The sequence below is a fragment of the Sorghum bicolor genome, chromosome 7 (assembly GCF_000003195.3).
Source record: "Sorghum bicolor cultivar BTx623 chromosome 7, Sorghum_bicolor_NCBIv3, whole genome shotgun sequence".
Lineage (NCBI taxonomy): Eukaryota > Viridiplantae > Streptophyta > Magnoliopsida > Poales > Poaceae > Sorghum > Sorghum bicolor.
In genome coordinates, this window is record NC_012876.2 from 40,469,571 (window position 1) to 40,493,476 (window position 23,906).

Consider the following 23,906-nt stretch of genomic DNA (forward strand, 5'->3'; position numbering starts at 1 on the left):
GTGTATTCTTATCACGTGGTTCGTCCCAGACATAGACATACCCCTTCGAAGTAGAGAAACCATAGTTACTCTCTCTATTCTCCTACCATCGCCCATATATTAGATTGCTCTACTCTCTATTCCCATATTATCACCCATTGTTATCTTACCTTTAATATTGTTCTTATTTAATTCTACCATCTTTCCTATTTCCACCTACCTATCTATCTAGGTTAAGTTAGAGCGTAGATCAGTTCTCCCGTTTCCCTGTGGATACGATAAAATCTTTAACCGGGTAAAAGCTACAACCCTATCTGTGTGCTTGCGGATTTATCTGTGTGCGTATAAATACCATAGTACACTCTAGTGCCATGCTGGGGATGACAACCTAGTATTCAAGTGGTGTTAGCAAGTGTCAACACCCACTTGCTTGCATTTATTGCAATACCAACCATTGCTCTTCACAAAGCTAGGCTTGTGAGTTACGAAGGCCTTCTTGCCTTTCTTGGGAGTGTAGCCTAATCCCTCTTTGTTGAGAGAAAATCTTTGGCTACCCAAGCACTTTAGCAAGTGGGCCTCACCACCATAGGCCTTGCCTAGGGCGTGAGTGAGCTCATCCACCTCTCTCTTGAGAGTCTCATTCTCAACCTTTAGTGAAGCATCACAAGGGACATTAACACTAGAAGTAGAGGTAGAGTTTGTGGTGGTGGATGAAGACCTACAAGAAGAGTTAGTGGCAACAACAATAGATGGGTTGGATGATTCCTTAATTAAGTCATATGTTGTGCTCACATCACATGATACAACGACCTTTTCCTTGTTCTCTTCTAACAACAAGGATTGAGCCTTTTCAAGCTTGGTGTGAGCCTTCCCAAGCTTCTCATGGGCATCCACTAGCCTCTCATGAGTAGCATTGAGCTCATCAAAGGATTGCTGAAGAGCTTTTAACTTCTTGACCAATTGTTTGCAATCATGTTTTTAGAATGAATAAGTGAATCGGCTTGCTCTAACATGTCCATGAGTTGTTCATTAGTGAATTCATTTTCATCATCACTATCACTATCATGTTCATGTTCACTTTCACTTTCACTCTCATCATATTGCACCTTGTGGCCCTTGGCCATGAAGCATGAAGGAGTGTTGAAGAGTGATGGCTTGTTGATAGCAATACTAGCAAGCGCCTTCTTCTTGGATGCCTTGTCATCATCACTTGAATCATCATCCGAAGAAGCATCACTATCCCATGTCACAACATAGGATCCACCCTTCTTCTTCTTCTTCTTGAAGACCATCTTCTTCTCTTTCTTTTCTTTCTTCTCCTTCTTGTTCTTCTTGTCATGCTCATCATTGTCACTATTGTAGGGACAATCCGCCACAATATGATCAGGGCTCTTGCACTTGTAGCATAGCCTCACATGCTCCTTGTTCTTGAAGTGATCGACTCTTCTCTTTCTTGTGTGATAGCCCTTCTTCTTCATCATCTTGCCAAACTTGCGGACAAAGAGTGCTAGTGCTTCATTATAACTATCATCTTTGGACCACTCCTCATCACTTGATTCTTCCTTCTTGGCCTTGCCCTTGTTCTTGCTCTTGGATGAAGAGCTAGCTTTGAATGCTACACTCTTCTTCTTCTTATCATCATCATCCTTCTTCATGACCTCATCATCATCATTGTCATTGTATTGATCCTCGGTCATGACATCTCCAAGCACCTCATTGGGAGATACACCCATCAATGCACCTCTAAAGATGATTGTTCTCAAAGTCTTGAACCTCTTGGACAAGAACATCAAGAACTTGTCAATGAAGTCTTCATCCTTCACATTCTCACAAAGGCCCTTGAGATCATTGATGATGACTTGAAGACTATAGAACATCTCCAGAATTGACTCATCATCCTTCATATTGAAGTTTGATAGCTTGTCTTTGAGCATGTAGAGCTTGGCACTTTTTACCGTTGTAGTGCCCTCATATGTATCTTCTAGCCTTGTCCATACTTCACTAGCCTTCTCAAGATCTTTGACTTGTTCAAACACCTTTGAATCAATGCCATTATAGATTGTGTTGAGAGCCATAGTATTGCATTGCTTGTTTGCTCTCTCATTGTCGGTGGGGTTGGCGGGGTCAAGGATCACAAAGTCATTCTCCGTGACTTCTCACACTCTATCATTGATTGATCTAAGGTACATTTTCATTTTTCTCTTCCAATAGTCGAAAGAACTTGTGCCATCAAAGAATGGTGGTTTGCCCCCAACATGGTTGAACACTATTTGAGCCATAATTTGATCACCAAGGTTGTTAAGCCATCACAAAATGGTGACCATGGCTCCGATACCACTTGAAAGGTCCTAATATGGCTAGAGGGGGTGAATAGCCTATTTAAAAATTCTACAAACTCACTAGAGCAAGAGGTTAGTAAATAACAAAGGGAAGCTTTTTACTCTAGCTCTAATGGGGTGTTTGCAAGCCACCTAACCAACAATTCTAGTTGCTTATAATCACTATCCACACAAGAACTATGTCTCTACTTACACTAGAGAGATACCTAAAGTTTCTATACAAGAAGTAAGCTACTCTAGTTTGCAAGAATGTAAGAGAGAGTGTTTGATCTTTATACCGCCGTGTAGAGGGGATGAACCAATCACAATAATATGAAGTATGATGACCGAGAAATCCAATGAACAATCACAATGGAGACCCACAATTTTCTCCCGAGGTTCACGTGCTTGCCGGCACGCTACGTCCCCATTGTGTCGACCAACACTTGGTGGTTCAGCGGCTAAGAGGTGTGGCACGAACCTCATCCTCACTAGGACACCGCAAGAACCTACCCACAAGTGAGGTAGCTCAATGACATGAGCACTTTACTAGAGTTACCTTCGGCTCTCTGCCAGGGAAGGTACAAGACCCCTCACAATCATCGGGACATGGCCACGAACAATCACCAACTCGCGTCAATGCTCCTCCGCTGCTCCAAGCCAATTAGGTGGTGGCAACCACTAAGAGTAACAAGAAAACTGCAGCCAAATCGATCCCCAAGTGCCACTAGATACAATCACTCAAGCAAATGCACTTGAAATCACTCCCAATCTCACAAAGATGAATAATCTATGAAGGAGATGAGTGGAAGGTGTTTGCTTAGGCTCATAAGGATGTCAAGTATGCTAGAATGTCAAGAGAGTGAGCCCCAAGCCAGCCAACACGTATTTATAAGCCTCTCAAACAAATAGAGGCGTTGGCTTCTTCACTGTGCAAAACACAGGGCCACCGGACATACAGCCAGTGACCACCGGACGCTCAACCTATGCTTCTCGTGCTTGAAACAGAGCCACATGTCCACTGCTTGAACTATGCGCGTCGATCTCTAACGGTCAAATACGAACCACCGGACGTGCTCAAGTTGGCACCAGACGCGTCCGGTGCACACCGGTCACGTGTGCAGAGAGGTCTGCAGACGCGCGGGGTCATCGGACCCACACCACCGGACACACTCCAGATCATCTGGTCCCTTACCCAGAGAGCTCTGCAAAGGCACAGGGGCACTGGACGCGCACCACCAGATGCACCCTGAGCGTTCGGTGCCTCATTTAGAGGCGCCTGAAGAAATCAGGCAACACCGGACGCGCCAACAGGATTTAGCCCACGTCCAGTGCCTAGCGTCCGGTGCCTAACCCTAACTGAGCCAGGCACTTGACAACACACCGGACACACAGGCTTAGCGTCCGGTGCCTCCGCAGTCAGCGTCCTGTGAGTGTTTCTCAGTGAGGAACATTCCTGCGACTTCTCCAAACTTTCCACTGACGTAATAGAAAATATGCATTATATTTTCTCAAAAGCGCAGAACATGTGCGCATGTGTTAGCAAAGTGTGCCAACCCTCTCTACCCTTCAAACTCCACCTCCTTCTCAAAGTGTGCCAACACCACAATGTGTAAACCAACATGTGCACGTGTGTTAGCATTTTCATAATCATTTTCTTCGAAGGAGTTAACTTAGCTCACTAGGTTCTAAATGCATGCACATGAACAATGACACCTAGTGGCACTTCATAACTGCTTAGCCAAAGAATTCCCCTCTTTATAGTACGACTATCTATCCTAAATATGATCACACCCACTATGGTGTCTTGATCACCAAAACCAAAAGCCTAAGCAATACATTTGCCTTGATCTCCATAGGGTTTTGTTTTTCTATTTCTTCTTGTCCAAGTTAAGCACTTGATCATCTTGTGGTTATCACCATCATCACCATGATCATCACTTGCTCCATCACTTGGCATGTACCAACCTTATTAAGTCTACACACACTTAGTATAGAGGTTAGTACTAGGATTTCATCAATTATCCAAAACCAAACTAGGGCTTTCACTTGGCTATGTATCAATCGGGCCTTAAGCCCAAGTTGTGGGTGCCTCTCCCTAGTCGCCTCCAACCCTAGGACGCCTCTCTTTTATATTCCACATAGTCGCCACTGTTTAGACTTGGGTTTTGATTAGAGTTTAATTTTCCATCGAGAAACTGAATCGTTCATTGTAACTATGGTGACAAATTCTTTTTGATCATTATCTAGGGCTCTGGTTTTTGATCTCCTCCACTATGTTGATTAGTCCTTTGGAACCCAGTTCTTGAACCCTCTTTGATATTTGCATCAACTCATATTTGCAATTTCAGATTGCGTGTTTATACTTTCTTGCTTGTGTTCTTATCGAGGTCAATCAAGTTGTGCTTGATTGATAACCAACAGAGCAGTGGTGTAACGGTTGCAGGGTTCGAGTCGTGTTTGATTTGAAGCCGGATTGCCAACGTCGAGATCTCCACAAATCGAACATACCGGTTATCTCTAGGAAGATCGGGCCTGGTCCTCATCAATTGGTATCAGATATTTTAGGTTTATTGTGAGGTATAATCTTATTTGCCCTAGATTCATATTTCTTCATTACCTACAGTTCACAAAAAGCCCAAAAAATTATTTCAATTTCCACTGTCCTATCACCCGTTGTGCCTTGCAATTTCGTTTTCAGATTTTTCTTTGTTGAGTTTGTGTCCGTGGTTGAGTCTAGTTACTGGTTTTAATTGTGTTCATCTTCGTAGCTCATTTTGCACCGTTGCTATTCTTCGTTTCTGCCGCTATCACATCCACTGTTGACGATAGATAAGTACTATTTTTAACCGTCAACATAGCATGAGAAAGGACTTAAATCAGAATACTATCTAGCTGTAGGGGTTATCACTAACAAAATTCCACTAGTTTTGGTGATTGTCTATTTCTGCAAGGGGTTATCGAAATAAGAACAAAAGGAGGTCCACATGTTAGATTTACAGAGAGAGAATACATGAAACATCAACTTAGGAATACTCTAGAAGGCTCGGGAGGACACCACCTGAAAGTTGGGGCCCACCTAGCATAGGGAAAGGGAGGGCACCCCACCTAGCAGGGGCGGCCACCCAGGGAGATCTACCAATTAGGGTGAACCTCTCGGATCCTGCCTCCATTGACTTTGAGGATTAATCTTAAGCGCACGTTTAAGTCAGTTTGATCTAAGGGCTGTGGTGCTTCCTAGGGGGCTATAAATAAAGACCCTGGCCCCCCTAGAGGAGGAGTTCATAATTCTCTAAGAGGATCAAGAGAAGAATTAGACAGAGAGGGGTCCCTCGAATGGATCTATCTCTATAGGATTCTTAGCCACCATCTCAATTAGATCTCTATAGTTCTTTAGCATAGCTACATAGGAATAGATCTAGAAGAAGTCAAGTTAATCTTGGAGTCCGATCTATCTTTAGTTCTTGGTAAACTCTTATTCTCTTTGTTATATTTATATTAGTTATTGCTACTATGAATATGAATTTGATCTGTTTGATTATATCGGAATGGACTTTATTCTATTTGCTTATGTTCTCAATTATATTGTTATTAGTCTATTTTGATTATATGCTTAGCGTAGTTAGATTAGAATTATGTTTATGCATAGGATCGTATAGCGCTTACTCATTAGATCGATGGGTAAGTGGTAAATATTGTGTAGGCGTGGTGCCTAGACCGTATTTATCTACAATTTCCCCTTATAGTCGAGAGCTTGAGGTAGATCACGGGAGTGACAGTCTTGTTGAGTCCTTTGTATTCCTTCTCTCGATTATAAGGATTGTAGAGCACCATTATTATAGGGAAGTGATTTCTATGTTCATGATCTTTCTTGCTATTATCACTATTATTGGCAAATCTTAGCAGCAATGCTAGAATAGCAATGTCCAGAGATGCCAGGTGTGTGGTAATTCTAGACTAGTGGATAATTCCGTAAGTGCATAAAATATACCGATGTATCACTTCACCCGAGAGTATTCCAAGGTATCGTAATTTATATTTTCCCAAAGGAAAGCAAGCTAGGATGTGTAATAAGAGAGAGAGGAGATATCCTCGTGTTTACTATGGCCTAAGACCAACTAGTGGACTACAGGGTAAATGATAGATAGGATAAATGATAATCAAAGTAAAGCTTAAATCCTAATCTAAGGTAACTAGTAGTGATAGCTAGGTGGGAGGACAACAAGTGAGTATAGGACTCCTATGAGGCTAACTTAATTCTAGTGGACTCGATCCTAATAGATATATTAGACAGATAAACTGACCCTTACTACTTGTGTAAGGGGAGGAAACGAAAGAGAAGGAGACAGAACCCCTACTCAAGCGAGACCAAACTTATGTACGCCCTGCACTTAGAAACTAGCCTTGATGTGGTGGGAATCCTAATGCCGAGCCCAAACTGTCACTTCAGGCCAGTGCACCCACAGACCTTCCGTAAAGACTAGTGGCTACCAATGATAAGACTAAGTATGAACACCACGTTCACACTTACTCTTACAACTCTCACTAACGATCAAATTAGCTCGAGCTCCTAGATTAACTTAGGACGCCGATATAAACACAAGGAGTGGTTCTAGGGACCAATCCACTACAACAATTATGCTACTAAGACTTAGCACACTACAAGACTATAAAGAGACTTGCACAAAGTAGTATGAAAGTAATACTAAGCAAAGTAAAGAAAGGCTAATATATTAAAGTAAACTACTAAAGGGAAGATACAAGAACAATACCAGACTCTCCAGAAGGCGACTCCAGAGACCCCGACCTTGCTCGACTGAACTCTAACTCCAACTACTAGACTAACAACTAATTGATCTCTCAAGCTTATTGTTGGGTATTTTAAACGCAAACAGAAAAATCCGCAAGCGCTCGGATACCGATGTAGCTTTCACCCGGGAGTATTCCAGAGTATCGATTTTCCACAGAGAACGTGAGTGTACTAATTAAGATCCAAGATCGCCCAAGGATAACTATATAATTATTTTTGGTGGGAAGTGAGGAAGTTTCCTGAGAGTTCTCTAGTTGATCTAAGAATCAAGAATTACTTCAAAGATTATTTATTTCAGGACATCAGAACATTAACCACAGAAAGAGATGAGAAGGGAGCTAGGAAGCTCTAACTACGGTCCTACAAACACCGATCCGAACGAGGCGCAATACGTTGACCATTAGGGCTGTCACTACCCCAGGGCTACCACAACAATCCGCAGGATTGGGTGCAATTCCAGGTAATTGCAAGACTAAACACCACGTCTAATCTATTAATTACTACTCTAGCGTTATAAAGACTAGAGCACTTGATGCAAGCGGGAATCCAATAAATAACTTGAATATAGATAAAAGTAATTAAAGAACTTAGGAATTATGAATTGAAGAACTTGGAGAACGATGAAGAACGAACCAGTTGCAGCCAAAGTATAATGTCGAGGAAGATCCGACAGATCCGGCTCCTCCTCCGCTCTCCTCTTCTCTCCCTATTTTCTAGATTACAACTAGAACTAACTAGAACTAGAACTAGAACTAGAACTAGAACTAGAACTAGAACTAGAACTAGAGGAACTAGAGGGATCCTCTCTACTTGGATGAAGAATTGAAACCCTAGCTTTGATTCTGTAGAAGAGGTATGATCTCCAGGGACCAGGGGGCCTTGCTTATATATTCCTTTCACATGAATCTGGGCCGTCGGATCAGACCGACATTAATCGCACGGTTTTCCTTGATCCTTTAGGTCGGTGGAGCGTGATCCGCGAAACGGGTCCGGATTGGACACTGTAGCTGGGCGGGCGCCCAAAGGAGTAGGGCGGGCGCCCTGTCCCTGAGCCCTCTCGGCTTCCCGTTCGTTCTCGTGGCTTCTGGAGTCTTCTAGATGATAGAAAATTATGCGGCATGTTAATATCTCTATGTAAACCCGACGTGTGGGCCTTTCCTCCGTATTTCTTGATAACCCCCTGCAAAAATAGACAAACACCAAAACTCGTGGAATTATGTAAGATAAAACCCTAAGTCTGGGTGTTGGTTGCATTTGGATCGTTTTCCATGATTAGTTGACAGTTAAATGTGAGCATTAAGGACCGTCAACAAGCTCCCCCAAGCTTAACCTTTGCTCGTCCTTGACCAAAGATGAACTCAAGAGTTTCTGCAGTGGTTTCATGTCCTAAAGATATACATGCGTTCAAACAAGATCTCATCTCTAGGTTATGGTAAACTGTTAAGATTTAAACTTACTCATTTTACCTTCCACCATGGGGCTTGCAATCGTCACTTGTGTCTTGAGCAGTTAAAAGATAGAACGGTCTAGTCAAGCGCCATGTCTCTTGTTCTTTGATTAACTATAGCTCTGGAGTTTTTGCAGATTTTCAAAATAAAACTAAGAGATTCCTTGTATGACTCTCTCTAGTCTCGCTCTTGTGGTATTTCTGGATCCTAACCAAGGCAGTAATGGTGTATGCCTTCTCTCAAAGTATGTGGTGTTTTTAGTATGTGGCATAGTGGCATTGCGCTAGTGCTATAGAGATTCCTTGTAGATTGTCCTAATACCATGCTAGTGCTATAGACTTAGTGTAACCTAATTGAGATGATTATCATGTTTATCTTATGGCTATGAATTCTTTTTTATCATCTGTCACTTATTATTCATATTTATATATTTATCTTATGTGACACTTACCCTGCATGAGAGATAGATAAAGATATGGTTAAGGTCTCCATGATTACATACAGTGCTCATTGCTCATTATCATTGCAAGTCCATTCCCAGCGGTAAAAATATAAATAACCATACCTGGAATACTCCTGGTTAGCAAGGGCTTAAGTGATGTTACGTAATTTTGACGCAGTTGCTAGGGATAGGTTTAAGAGTCTATTTTTAGTAATTACGTTAAGAAGTGTCAACAGCTACCGAGGATGGATATGTAAGTGCTAGTGATGTTGAAGATGATTTAGCCTTTGTTGCTAACATTGTTGTAGATTCCACCGAGGGTGATCAAGACACGGAGACCATCGCCATTGACTCCGTGGCTACATCTATGGGATATCCTAGCCTTCTTGTGCAGCGTGTGTTGAGTTCACGTGTGGGACATGAAGAAGAGATACAGATCCAGCACTGCAATTTATTCCACATGTATCTCATTGTGCAGGGTTGTCGTGTTCTTACCATCAATGATAGCGGGAGTTGCAACAACTTGGTGAGTTCAGATTTGGTTGAGAAGCTTGGCTTGACCACACGACAACATTCGTATCATGATACTACTAATTTTGATGTTGTACCTATACAAGCTTGTCCAATTTTATTCGGACGTCCATGGGAATTTGATAATGATGTTTTACACCATGGTAGAACTAATACATACACTCTCATGCATAATAATAAGAAAATTACTTTGCTGCCTTTGTCACCTATGGATATTGTTAAACATGCTAAAGAGATTAACAATAAATCACTAATAGATATTGATAAAAATAACAAGATTAAGTTATAAGGAGGTGCTTTACTTTCTACAACTTCTGCTATTGTCGACTTATGTGATAATCTAGATGCACCATATTATACTATGTTTTATCAACCTAATATGTCTTGTGCATTGTCTGCTGTCACTAACCTTTTGCAGGAGTTCGTTGATGGGGAAGAGTCGAGGACGACTCCGATTCTAGAAGGAGGGGATGATGAGGACATCGCCAAGATAGAGTCGAGGACGACTCCAATTCAAGAACTGGAGGATGATGAGGACATCACCACGCTGGACACGTCGGCACCATCATCTTTCTCAACATGCAATTCATCTCCAACTCAGCTACCACATCACTCTCGGATTCAGCAGACATGTCATCAGTGTTTCAATCTCAACTTCTTCATACGACATCGAAACGGGGTGATCTTTGACTCGTTGGAAAGGGGACGATGACGCCGTCGTTTTGGATCTGGTCCCAGCTCCAGATCATCTGTGGATTAATCTGTGTGACCACGACAAAGTGCTGCATCACCTATTTTGGGCCAACTTGGCCATGTATTGAGTCGGGCCGTAAGCCCAAGTTGTGGGCGCCTCTCCCTAGTCGCCTCCAACCCTAGGAAGCCTCTCTTTCATATTCCATGCAGCCGCCACTATTTAGACTTAGGTTTTGATTAGAGTTTAGTTTTCCATCGAGAATCTGAATCGTTCATTGTAAGTGTGGTGACAAATCCTTTTACAGTGATCCAGGGCCCCGTTCTTGATATCCTCCATTGTGTCGATTAGTCCTTTAGAACCGAGTTCTTAAACCCTCTTTGATATTTGCGTCAACTCATATTTGCAATTTCAGATTGCGTGTTTATACTTTCTTATGTTCTTTGATTCACTTGCAGGAACAACCTTCTTGGTGAGGTCAATCAAGTTGTGCTTGGTTGATAACCAATGGAGCAGTGGTGTAACAGTTGCAGGGTTCGAATCATGTCTGATTTGAAGCCGGATCACCAACATTGAGATCTCCACAAATCGAACTTATCGGTTACCTCTCAGAAGATCGGGCCTGGTCCTCATCACCGGATGCCTAGGCGAGAAAGGTGCTCATGAAAAAGCTCGGGCTTGAGGTCAAGATGGAGAAGCCTATGAGGCATCTTTTGAGGAGTTTCAGCAAATTATCGCCACGACGCTGCTCCATGTTAGGCGGGAAGCCATGGGGGATCTCTTTCTATGGAGACGTTGTCATTGTGGTCCGGTGATGGACATCGAATAGGCTAAGCGATCCTATCGCTTTGCCTTGTAGTCCCCACGGTCGCAATCTATAGTGTCGTATTGTTCTTAGAATGTATTGTAATTGCTAGACTCTTGCTCTAGCTTGTCAACATTTCTTGGTTGATCCCGTGCGGTAGTATCTTGCCAGCGGATGTGAACAACAAGAACTTATCGAAGTCATGTAACTTCTAAATTTTTCTTTTTGTCTTAATGAAAAACAGGTGAACGGCCCAGTAAAAGTGTAACCGATAAGCATGAACCGAGGACTAAAAAGATCAAACCTTTATATGAAAAAACAGGTTGCTAAAAAATCTTCTTGGATCAATTAAAGATGCAACCTCTTAACTATGAGAAAGAAAAAAGAAGCTAATAGCAACAAATGCCTCTGCATGTTTAGAGGTGGATAATTCCTATTACTTCCATGAGTTACCAAAACCATGGATACAAAAACTCTGACAAAATTCCACTACTGTAGGAATCTGCATTTGTATTGTACCTGTTGCCGAGTCTCCATATTTATTGAGGCCAGAGTCTTGCCGATGGTCAAAGAGCTACAACTGTTGTTTCACAAGTTACTAAACATGCAGGCTCTCTCTCACATATGTTATCGCTAGCATCGGCTAAGGGCTAAAACAACAGCTCTTTAGTATGATCGAGACCTCATTCAACTCACTTAGTCCCACTTAGTCCCCGAGCCTGGTAGTAGGTGACGTAGACACATGGTGCCAGGGTCAAAAAAGTCTTCATAGAAAAATTGAGATGCATCACCAGATGCATCGTACCGATGTAGTCCCCGAGCTTGCTGGAAGGCGAAGTATGAGCCTTGTAGCAAGGTCTTAAAAAATTGATTGTACCAGTCCCCGAGCATATCACACTCGTCTGCAATGGACCCGCTAATGGGCAGACTGGTCGACCAGTCCCCGAGCGTATAAAGCTCGGTGGTCGGTACAGTCCCCAGACTCTCTAATGGGTAGACTGGTCGACCAGTCCCCGAGCGTATAAAGCTCGGTGGTCGGTACAGTCCCTAGGCCCTCAAATGGGCAGACTCCAGTCCCCGAGCGTATAGAGCTCGGTGGTTGGTACAGTCCCCAGACTCTCTAATGGGCAGACTGGTCGACCAGTCCTCGAGCGTATAAAGCTCGGTCCTCCACCAGATCCACTTGTCTTTTGGAAAAAGCATCTCTCCACATTAATGCGTGATGTGACAAGGCATCCTGGGGCATTGTCAGACTGTTGCTTAAAAAGGTGCGCCTGATAACTGTGCAGCCGCTCTTTGCGCGGTTCAAGGAAAAGGAAAACACCAATTATACAGAAAAGCCACTGTACTAACTGCCGGTAATTATTGAAAACCGAAACGCTGCATCCGCCGTAGGGCCCGCCCACTTCCCTAAAATGCGGGAAGTGGAAGAGGTGGAGCTGCTGTTATAAAAGGCTCCATGCAGCGCCCATATTCTTTACCCTGCCTTTGCCTACAAACCTTTTGCTCTTGCCATTCCTGCATCCTGCGACTTCCATCTTTAACTTCCAGCTCAAAGTTTTTTCTAGGGCGTCAATGGCGAAGAGCGACTCGAAAAAATGGGCCGAGCTGATGGCAAGGGATTGGAAGAAGTCCCGGAGTAGCACGAGGTCCCTCAACGACCTCGTCGGAATGTGCCTGCTTCATAACCAAGAGCTCGGCGGCTGGAGGGCACCAGAAGGGGAAGGCTACCCCGACCCCCGCGCCGGTGAGATTGTCGTTTTTTAAGATTTCTTCAAGGGGGGCTTTTGTCGTTTTTTAAGATTTCTTCAAGAGGGGCTTTGGGATTCCTGTCCATCCTTTCCTCCAACTCCATTCTTCTCATCTCCACCTTTATTCATTTGTGCGAGGCCTATGTTGGAATAGAGCCGCACTTCGACCTCTTCCGTTATCTTTTCTCTCTGAGGAAGAAAGGGGCAGTTGGAGGCTCCAAGATTGCAGGTGGAGTATACCTCAATCTACGCAATGGGATGAAGAACCGGTACCTCAGCTGCCCATGGAACACTTCTCTCAGTGAATGGTACAAGAAGTGGTTCTACATCAGGGAAGAACCGGGCAGCGCCACATTCTGTGACGTGGGCTACATCCCCGAGAAGAGAGTCAGCTAGACGGACCGCCCGGAATTCACTGGGAAGGTTGCAGACCTGATGAGCCTGATCGACTGGTCCCACTTAGACGGGCCAGGAGTGGTCGGGAACTTCATTGTGCGTTGGGTGATGCTCTGCCAGAGGACGGTACACTTGGCCTACGAGTACGCGGGGAGCGAGGACCCTACCAGAATGTGCCTTGATGGTCTGGAGAAGGCGGAGGTCAAGCAGCTGATGAATGAGCTGTTCAACTTATCAGATGACAACTTCGTTCGAAACAGTGATCGGATGCATGCCTTCAAGCTGGGACAGCCGGCTCCTAAGGTAGATAAATATTGTTATTGATTAGTATTGCCATGTGAATATTGTTTCCTCCTTGTTGATAACTTGTCGTTGGTTCTATTGCAGATTGGAGACATTAACCAGTGCGCAGTGTATGTGTCACTGGCACCTGGTATGGAAAATCCTGTGGGGATGGACCCACCGGAGGGCGATGCTGCTCGGTGTCCTCAATACACCAGCAGCGAGGAGGAACAGAGCCGCCCCGCCTCAACCACCGAGGACAGGGTGGTGAGGAAAAGGCCAATGGCGGAGGATCCATCTCCTGCGGAGGCGCTGCCAGCGGAGACCAGCCAAGCTCTGAAGCGTCGTCGGCTCGTTAGAATCACCGATGACGACGACGAGGAGGAAGAGGCTGCACCTTCTTTGGTCTGAAGGCCGCGCAGTCGTCCAGACGTCGCGCCGACCACTACTGGTCGGGTGACCAGTGACCCTCCTGCCCCACACGCCGAGCCGACGCGTCTTGGAGAGACAGGGGCAACGGTGGCGACTGGTAGGACCAGGAGGAGGTTCTTCATAGCGACACACAAGCGCTCCGATCTGTAAGCTGTTCAATCTCACTTTTACACTTCTCCTATTTGTTTTTTGTTTTGTTGCTGTGACTTTTGACATTGGTAAAATGTCGTATTTTTGTTAGTGCGGCGTCTGATGTTGATCCAGACAACACCGCTGGCCAGAAGACGGTCGAGCCGAGGGTTGTCGTCGAAGATGCTGCGCAGCAGACCACCCAGGAACAAATCGAGGGGCAGCCCACGGTAGTGAGCGCGGCGGAGACTGCCGAGGAGGACCTAGCTCAGGTGAGGACCAGAGCGAGCACCCCTGCAAGGGATGATGAGGCTGCGAGGATGCCTCCCCCGTGCAGTGTCACGGAGGAGGGAGACAGAGGCCTGATTCCCTCGCCTACCGAAGAAAGGAGGGCCCCAACTCCACCCCGAGCAGAAGCCTCTTCACCAAAGGGCTCCCCTGGCCAGGATAAGGGTCTAGTGATACCTGTGACCACGGCTGGGGGTAGCGCAGAGGGCGAGGAGACCCAGGCGGCCTCCAATGATGAAGTAGAAGAAATCCAAGGTCGCCCCCATGATGGTCGTCATAGCGTTTACGTGTGGCGCCAATGTGGGGACCATTTTATTGGTCATGAAGAACTTGTGGAGACGGAGGAGGCCGCGAGGGTGGAGCATGCAGCTAAGTGGCTCGTTGATGAGGTTAAGGTAAGTGGTCTTGCGTTCTACTCGAAATGTATATGCACTGTCGCTTGCTTCAATATGTGTAATTCCTGTAGGGCGCAATGAAAATGGCGAAGTACCGGAAAAAGGTGTTTCGACCAGATTGAAGGGATTGTGGCCGAGAATAAGGCCCTGACCGCCGAAGTAGACCGTCTTCGGTTGGAGGCCGAGGAGAAGACGGCCGAGATGGGTGCCCAGGAATGGTGCCTGCTTGATCTTAATCGGCGACTAGCCGACAAGGATCGGGAAAAGAAAGGTGAGTCATGCATTCCGAGGAGTTGTATATAACCACGTGGTCGGTTTTGTTGACCAGTAATTATTCTTCCAGACTTGGAGGAAGAGGTTGCACGCCTCAGACAAGAAAAGGAACGCCTCGACCAGGAGCATGCCGGCGCGTTGAAGCCGGGCGGCAGGCTAACGAGGAGCTGAAGAATAGGAGTCAAGTGTTGGCTGGTAAGAGCCATTTCACTGCTTTTGTTTACACAACTTTCCTCCTGTCGCTTTATACTGACCTCTTGCTTGGTTTTTTGTTGTAGTGCTTAAGGTCAATACTAAAAAGCACCTCGACGAGCTGGTCAAGGACTAGGACTCCTGGAAGAACAACTGCATCAAGATCTGGAAAGGAGTGGCCCCGGTTCGTGACTTGATCAGCCCCGAGCTTCTCGAAGATCAGTCCTGCGCACCAAGGATGACCCTGGTCGAGAAGGCACAGCAAGCGTGGGGCTGGCTTCAGCAGTTTGTCAAGGACGTCGGGGAGTTTGCCGGTGCGCACGTCCTTAGCATGGTACGTGCCCACTACCCCCTGGTCGATTTGTCCTGGCTGGAGAGGGGGTATCCCAAGGAGGTTGGTCCGCGGGAGGCAGACAACCTTCATGTCGGTCTGCTCGATCTGTCGTCGACAGTGATCGGCGACATCAACCTCTGTGGGACGGCGACTCCCCCCAACCAGCCCGGATCAGATAGATCGGCCAGAGAGTTGTCGGGGGCGTCCGTTGCTGGAGATGGGCGGTCGACGCCTATGGTCTCGACCAGCCAGGCGCCGGTGGCCCCGACCCCTTCGACTGGACAGCAGGGTCGTGCGGGTGATCAGCCCGAGCAGTAGGCCTGTAGGGTAGTCTATAGAAGTAGACTAGGAACCGCCCAGAGGGGTGTTTATTGCAAACTTTGTGTATAAAGTTTGTAATAAAGCTTGATTTATCATAACCATGGTTTTGAGCGATATAATGTTGTTTGAGTGATGTATCACTGAATCGGGTTGATTGCCCTTGAGGACCTTCGTCCTAAAAGTAAATCGCGGCACTTGTCAAAAGTTCTACATATGAAAGAAGTGTATAGCAAGAGAGAAAAATCTTATTACTACTGATCATAAGAGATTTACAAATGAGATGTACTGGAACTTAGGGATAGAAACGACGCAATTTGTCTATGTGCCAGGAGTTGGGCAAGCGTGTCCCGTCTAGGTACGCCAGTCTATAAGATGTAGGGCGTGTGACTTCGGCGACCACGAAGGGTCCTTCCCAAGGTGTAGATAACTTGTGCATTCCTTCCTGGCTTGTTTTCCACTTGAGTACCAGATCGCCGACCACGAAGGAGCAGTCTTTGACGTTCCTGTTGTGGTATCACCTGATAGCCTCGAGGTATTTCGTTGTTCGAAGGCACGAATTTAGGCGCTTTTCTTCTATGCAGTTGATCTCAAGTTCTCTGGCGAGGTTTGCTGAGGACTGGTCAAAATGTTCGACCCTTGGAGATCCAAAGGCTACGTCGGAAGGGAGCACTGCTTCGGTGCCGTAAACCATGAAGTTGGGTGATACACCCGTGTTCCGACTAGCCTGTGTTCGGAGACCCCAGACCACCACCGGTAACTCTTTTATCCATCGTTCTGGTGCTCTGTATTTCTCAGTGTACAACCTTTTCTTCAAAGCATCGATGATCATTCCGTTTGCTCGCTCCACTTGACCATTGGCCGACGGGTGGGCTACCGACACGTACTTTACGACTATGCCTCTGTCATCACAAAAGTCCCAGAATGTAGTGCCAGTGAACTGGGTACCTAGGTCAGTAATTATGCTATTGGGAATCCCATATCTGTGTATGATTTGATTGAGGAACTCGACAGCCTTTTTGGAGCTTGCTGACCAGTGGCATGTACTCGATCCACTTCGAGAATTTATCGATTAGCATGAAGACGAACTTGAAGTTGCCGGGGGCCGGCTTGAATGGCCCGACCATGTCAAGGCCCCAGCATGCGAAAGGCCAGGACGACGGTATCGTTTGAATCTCATGAGCAGGCACGTGGGTCTGCTTGGTGAAGAATTGGCATCCTTCAAAGTGTCGGACTAGTTTCTCGGCGTCGGCGACCGCAGTTGGCCAGTAGAAACGTGCTCAGAAGGCCTTCCCGCCCAGTGTTCTGGAGGCAGCGTGGTTGCCCAGGACCCGGTGTGTATGTCATCTTAGAGCTTGACGCCATCATCTTGGGATATGCATTTCAGCAACACTTCTGAGCTAGCATTCTTTCGCATAAGTTTACCATCAACTAGTATGTAATTCTTAGACCGCCGAATGAGGCACTCGTTCTCCGTTTTATCTTGAAAACCCGATCCATCCGAGATGTATTTGATGAAGGGAGTGCGCCAATCGTGGCTGCAGGTTGTCGGATTGGCATCGTCTATGAGCATTGCCTCATTGGGTTGCCTGTCAACCAGGTATGTGCCGACACTTGCCGTGTGGATGTCTTGAACAAAAACGCCTTGTGGAATCTGGGCCCGAGATGACCCTATTTTTGACAACGCATCTGCTGCCTGGTTCCTATCCTGGACCACGTGTATGTATTCTATGCTGTAGAAATTGGATTCCCATTTCCAAATTTCTTTACAATAGAGGTCCATATTTTTGTGGGTTGTGTCTCATTCCTTGTTTAACTGGTTGATGACCAGGGTAGAGTCACTATGGACATACAGGCGTTTGACTCCCAGTTCGACGGCCAGTCGTATGCCATGTAGGCATGCTTCGTATTCGGTGATGTTGTTGGATGCCGGAAAGAGGATCCTAAGGACGTAACAAAGTTTGTCCTTGTTAGGAGACATGAAGAGTATTTCGGCACCGGCGCCATTGATGATTAGGGACCCGTCGAAGAACATTGACTAGTGGTCGGAGGTATCCGAAGGGTGGGGCTCGTTGAGATCCGTCCATTCCGCGATGAAATCGACCAAGGCTTGGGACTTGACAGTAGTGCGACTCTGGAAATCCAGGGAGAATGGGCATAATTCCATTGCCCATTTTACAATTCTGCCATTGGCGTCCTTGTTGCGCAAAATGTCCCCTAGGGGGAAACTAGTGGTTACTAAGACCCGATGGCCATCGAAGTAATGCTTCAGCTTCCTAGAGGTTATCAGGATGGCATAAATTAACTTGTGCTTCTGAGGATACTTGGTCTTGGATTCGTTTAAGACTTCGCTTATAAAGTAAACATGCCTCTGGACTTTGTAGATGTGGCCTGGCTCGTCCCGCTCGACCACCATTCCGTGGAGACAACCCGATCAGTTGCTGCTATGTAAAGGAGTAGGTCCTCGTTAGGTTCAGGTGCTGTGAGGATGGGTGGTGAGGTGAGGAAAGTTTTGAGCTGGGTGAATGCGGCGTCAGCTTCCTCTGTCCAAGAGAATTTTTTCGACGCTTTTAGAAGTTTGAAGAAGGGGAGGCCTTTTTCTCCCAGTCTAGAGATGAACCGGCTGAGAGCAGCCATGCATCCGGTGAGCTTTTGAATATCCTTGACGTTCTTGGGTGGTCGCATATCGAGTACTGCCTTAACTTTTGAAGGATTCAGTCATCTGCCGTCGCGGCTGATGACGTTGCCGAGTAGTAGTCCAAAGAGGGCCCCAAAGATACATTTTTTGGGGTTAAGCTTCCACTTGTATCTATTCAGTGCCTTAAAAGTTCGGTCAAGGTTGTCGATTAGGGTGCTCGCGTCCCTTGTTTTGACGACAACGTCATCTACGTAGGCCTCGACGACGTCGTCGCGAATCTCGTCATGGAGGCATTGCTGAATGGCCCGTTGATAAGTAGCTCTAGCATTTTTGAGTCCGAAGGACATGGTCGTGTAGCAGTATGCGCCAAAAGGAGTGATAAAAGATGTTTTGATCTAGTCGTCTTCCTTTAGTGAGATCTGGTGATAACCACAGTAGCAATCTAGAAAAGAGAGGAGTTCGCATCCGGCCATTGAGTCGACCACCTCATCGATGCGAGGGAGGCCAAAAGGATCTTTAGGACAGTGTTTATTGAGATTAGTGTAATCAACGCACATTCTCCATTCATTATTCTTTTTTCTTACAAGAACCGGATTGGCGAGCCAATCGGGATGATACACTTCTTTAATGAATCCGGCTGCTAAAAGCCGCGTTATTTCTGTCCTAATAGCCTCCTTATTGTCACGAGCGAACCGTCGTAGCTTCTACTTGATAGGTCTTGCGGTTTTCGAGACGTTTAAGGAGTGCTCGATCAGGTTTCATGGGACGCCGGGCATGTCTGCGGGTTTCCATGCGAAAACGCTTTGTCCCTTAGAAACCTGACGAGCGCGTCTTCCTATTTGGGGTCCAGGTTAGCCCCGATGAGAGCGGTTTTCTCGGGGCTGCCGTCGACCAGCTGCACCTCCTTATGTTCTTTGGACTTTGAATTTTTCCTCGTAGTCTCCTGCTCGGGGAGTCGAAGCTGGTTGGGTGGAACCTGTGTAGCTTGGGCTACGGTTTCTGCCATGCGGATCGAGAGATCGATTGCCTTAGTGATCTTGAAGCTTTCCTCCTCGCAAGTGTATGCGGTGTAGACATTGCCTCTGACAGTTAGGACGCCCTTCTCTGTTGGCATCTTGAGGACCAGGTATGAGTAGTGTGGAACTGCCATGAACTTTGTCAGCGATGGTCGGCCTAGGATTGCGTGGTAAGTGCCATCGAAGTCGGCGACCACAAAGTTGACAAACTCTGTGCAGAAGTGGTCGGGTGTTCCAAACTGGACAGACAGCGTTATCTGTCCGAGGGGTACTGAACTTTGACCTGGTAGGACTCCCCAGAATTGAGCGTTGTACGGCTTTAGCTGCGCTGGGGTGAGCTTGAGAGCAGGCAGGCTATTGCGGAAGAGAATTTCGATGGAGCTGCCTCCGTCAATAAGCACGCGCTCGAATCTGACACTGTTGATGCAAGGATCCAGGATCAGAGGAAAACACCCTAGTTCTGGGATTGCGGACCACTGGTCCTGCCTATTGAAGGAGATCCCTCTGTGCGACCAGGGAGGGAACTTTGGATCTGCGATCAGACCATCCCCGCTGTCCACATTGAGGCAATCTCTCTTTAGGAGCTTTCTTTCCCGTCTGGATTCGATGGAAATTTTGTTACGATCAACGACTACCCTACTTTCTTCACATTATTAGGACAATTCAAGGGAAAGGTTGGTTGTGTAGTATGCATAGATGGAACTGCTTATGTGTCCCTTGATTCATCTAAGAAGTTAGTGTACATGAGGCACAAACGCTTCATATTGAAAGGGTATCGGTACCACCTGAAAAAGATGGATAAGTACTTCAACAATAATGAAGAACTACACTGTGCTGCACCATTAGGTAATAGTAAAGGACAAAGAGTTGTTCAAATAGTCAGCAAAATCAAATTTGTTTTTGGGAAGAAGACAAAAGACGGAAAACCAAGAAAGGATGTGAAACCAATTCTAGGGGCTACATTCAAAAGAAGTCTATTTTCTTCGAATATTTTCCATACTAGAAAGAGTTAGATGTATGCCACGTGATTGATGGTATGCATGTTCTGAAGAATGTGTTTGAAGCCTAATTGGCACCTTGCTAGACATAAAGGGCAAGACAAAGGAAGGACTCAATTCACGCATGGACATGGTATAGTTAGGCATAAAAAAAGAGCTTCACTCTGTTCTTCTAGAAAATGGGAAGTACCATCTTCCGGCAGCAAGCTACAACCTCAACATAGATGAGAAAACATGCAATGTGTGTGTGGTTAAAGAATTTGAAAGTTCCATCTGGGTTCTTCTCCAACCTACAGAGTATTGTGTAAATGAAAGACCTTGCACTCACCAACTACAACTCACATGATTGTCATGTCATGTTGACTACTTTCCTCCCTATTGCAATCAGGGCTATAAATCTTTTGTTCTTAAAGATGGTAGTCACACGGTTGTGCTACTTTTTCAACAAGATCTCACAAAAGATAATTGACAGAGATGAGTTGGTGTCTCTTCTATAATTTGCTATGGAGACAGTGTCACAAATTGAGATGTGTTTCCCCCATCATTATTCAACATCATGGTGCACCTTGTGGTGCATTTGGTTCCACAAATACAAGCATTAGGTCTCCTATACTTGCATGAAATGTGGACGTCTGAGCGTTTTATGTCAATACTAAATAGCTATGTATCAACTCGTGCTAATCCTGAGGCGTCTATGGTAGAGGGGTATTGTACCAAAGAGCCTGTTGAGTCCGGAGGTCCATTCTATAATAGTGTCCTAAAAGACCAAGTTGCAATAGGCCTACCTCCGTCATGACACGAGGCTACATGGAAGTGGGAGAACGGGATGCAAATCATTCATCCCACCAGATTACAATACAGTCCTCGAGGCACATCATAACATCCTACATCAGCTCTTTATAATGGAGCCTTTGATCAAGCAACACATGAATGAGCTTTGCGAACATAATTGTGGGCACATGAATGATTGGTTAATGAAGGAACACAAGACTCAGTTCAACACATGGCTATTGGAACAGGACATTCCACCTAGGGAAACAATTGAGGAACAAACCATCAATGCATTGGCATCTAGACCATCATGCCATGTCTTGACATGGCAGACCTATGACATTGGTGGCTTCACGTTTTGTACTAAGTCGAAGGACAAAAAGAGCATGGGAAAAAAACAATGGTGTTCGGTGCGAGGCCATAGACGATGAAACTAGTGAGATTAGTACATAATTTGGCTTCATTGAGGACATATGGGAACTATACTATGGTGCATTTCAGGTCCATATGTTTTCATGTCTGTTGACGAACCTTAAGTATCAATTTTAACTATCAACTAATCATGGAAAAGGATCTATATGCAACTAATAGCTAGAATTAGGGTTTATACTGACAGAACTCCACAAGTTTTGGTGGAAGTCTGTTTCTGCAGGGGGTTATCAGGAAATATGGAGGAAAGGCCCACATGTCATGATTACATAGAGATAATAACCAACTGCTCAATTTTCTATACTATAGAAGACTCCAGAAGAGGCGGGAAGAAGCGGGAGGCCGAGGGGCGCCAACCCTAGGGCACCCGCCCTAGGGGGTGGGGCAGCCGCCCTGGCCCCCTAGCCAATGAGGCTCCCCCTCGCGGATCTTGCTCCACCGACCTTGAGGATCAATCTAAACCACACAATTAAGGTCGGTTTGATCTGATAGCCGACGTTCATTTGAGGAGGCTATATAAGCAAGGCCCCTGCCCCCTGGAGAGAGCCAACAATTCATTATTCATATTCATCTCAAGAAGAGAAGCCCCTGATCAAGCCCTAGAGCCACCACATCAACTAGATTTCTAGTTTAGCATAGCTACATAGGATTAGAACTAGAAGGAGTCAATCTTCAATTGGTTTACGGATCTGTCAAGAGGATTCTTGGTAATTCTCGCTCTAGTTCTTCATTGTTCATCATTGTTCTTCTTTATTATGAATATGACTTTGGTCTATTTCATTATATTGATTATGACTTTATTCTATTTACTTATGTTCTCAATTATATTGTTCTTAGTTTATTATGCTTATACACTTGGCTTAGTTAGATCTGAGTTTCATCCTTGTTTAGGATCGTATAAAGTTTATCCAATAATGGCTTGTCCATTGGTACCATGGATAAATGATAGATATTGTGTAGGCATGGTGCCTATACCATATTTGTCTGTGATTGTACCCTATATTCTGGAATGTGAGGTAGATCGCGGGAATGACAGTCCTATTGACTCCTCTGTAGTCCTCCTTCCAATTATAGTGCAGGCAGAGCAGTACTATTACAGGGAAGTGATTACTCTATTCTTTATCTTCCTTAGTAATACTCACAACACATGACTAAACCTTTTATCTAGCCATGATTGCCATGTATAGTTGCACTAATCATAATATGCTAAGACTATATAGTTAGAATGACTTAGGAAATATTCTTGTAGTTCGTCCTAATTCCATGCTAATGACTTGCTAGAATATCTGTTGAGGTGCTTATCATTATTTTATGTGGCTATTTATGTTGATTAGTGTATTTATCTTTTGTCACTATTCATTCATTATCTATATTTTATGTGACACTTACCCTGTATTGAGAGAGATAGATGGAAGCATATCATTACACATGCAATGATACTTACATTCGTCATTTATTCCTTAGCATTCCCTTCCCAGTGGTAAAAATATAAATAACGATACATGGAATACTTCCTGGTTAAAATGCTACATCGGTATTATCTGTGCGCTTGCAGATACACATTCATACAGTTGTTAGAGGAGCATTTGTATATTTCAATACTGCATCTCTCTACCATGCTGGGGATGACAACTTGGCTTAAGTGGCATGAGAGGTGGTTACCATTATATTTTTGGCACCGTTATCAAGATTAGTTAATCTAATGTTGGTAACAACGTTAGAAGTGTCAATAAGCGTTTTTGGTGCCATTGCCGGGGAAGGTTGATTAGCTATGAAGAGGAATAAATGAGTTATCATTTGCATCACTAATGTGATTAAGCAAAACATCATTTCTATACTCATACAGATTTACTGGTGTCTATTTTGCTATTTTTTTATCATTTTATGCAGGGTAATGTATAAATAAGTTTGATCTCCCAAAAAAGTTTGTTGAAAATCCTGAAGCACTAATCAGAAGGACAAGAGCCAAGCTCAGGAGAGTAACAGAACCATCATCATCAACATCTTAGCTCGAAGCTCAATCCAATCAGGAAGATCATCCAAACATTGTTCGAGACTTGACATGAGAGTTCGAAGCCATGGCGAAAAAGTCAATGGTGAGTTCTCAGGTCCCACTACAGACAATATCCATACTGGACCTGCTACGAACATTGAGCGGTCATTTGAGCTTAAGCCTGCGCTCATCAATATGGTGCAAGCAAGCCAGTTCTATGGGAAGCTGCACCAAGATGCTAGTGCTC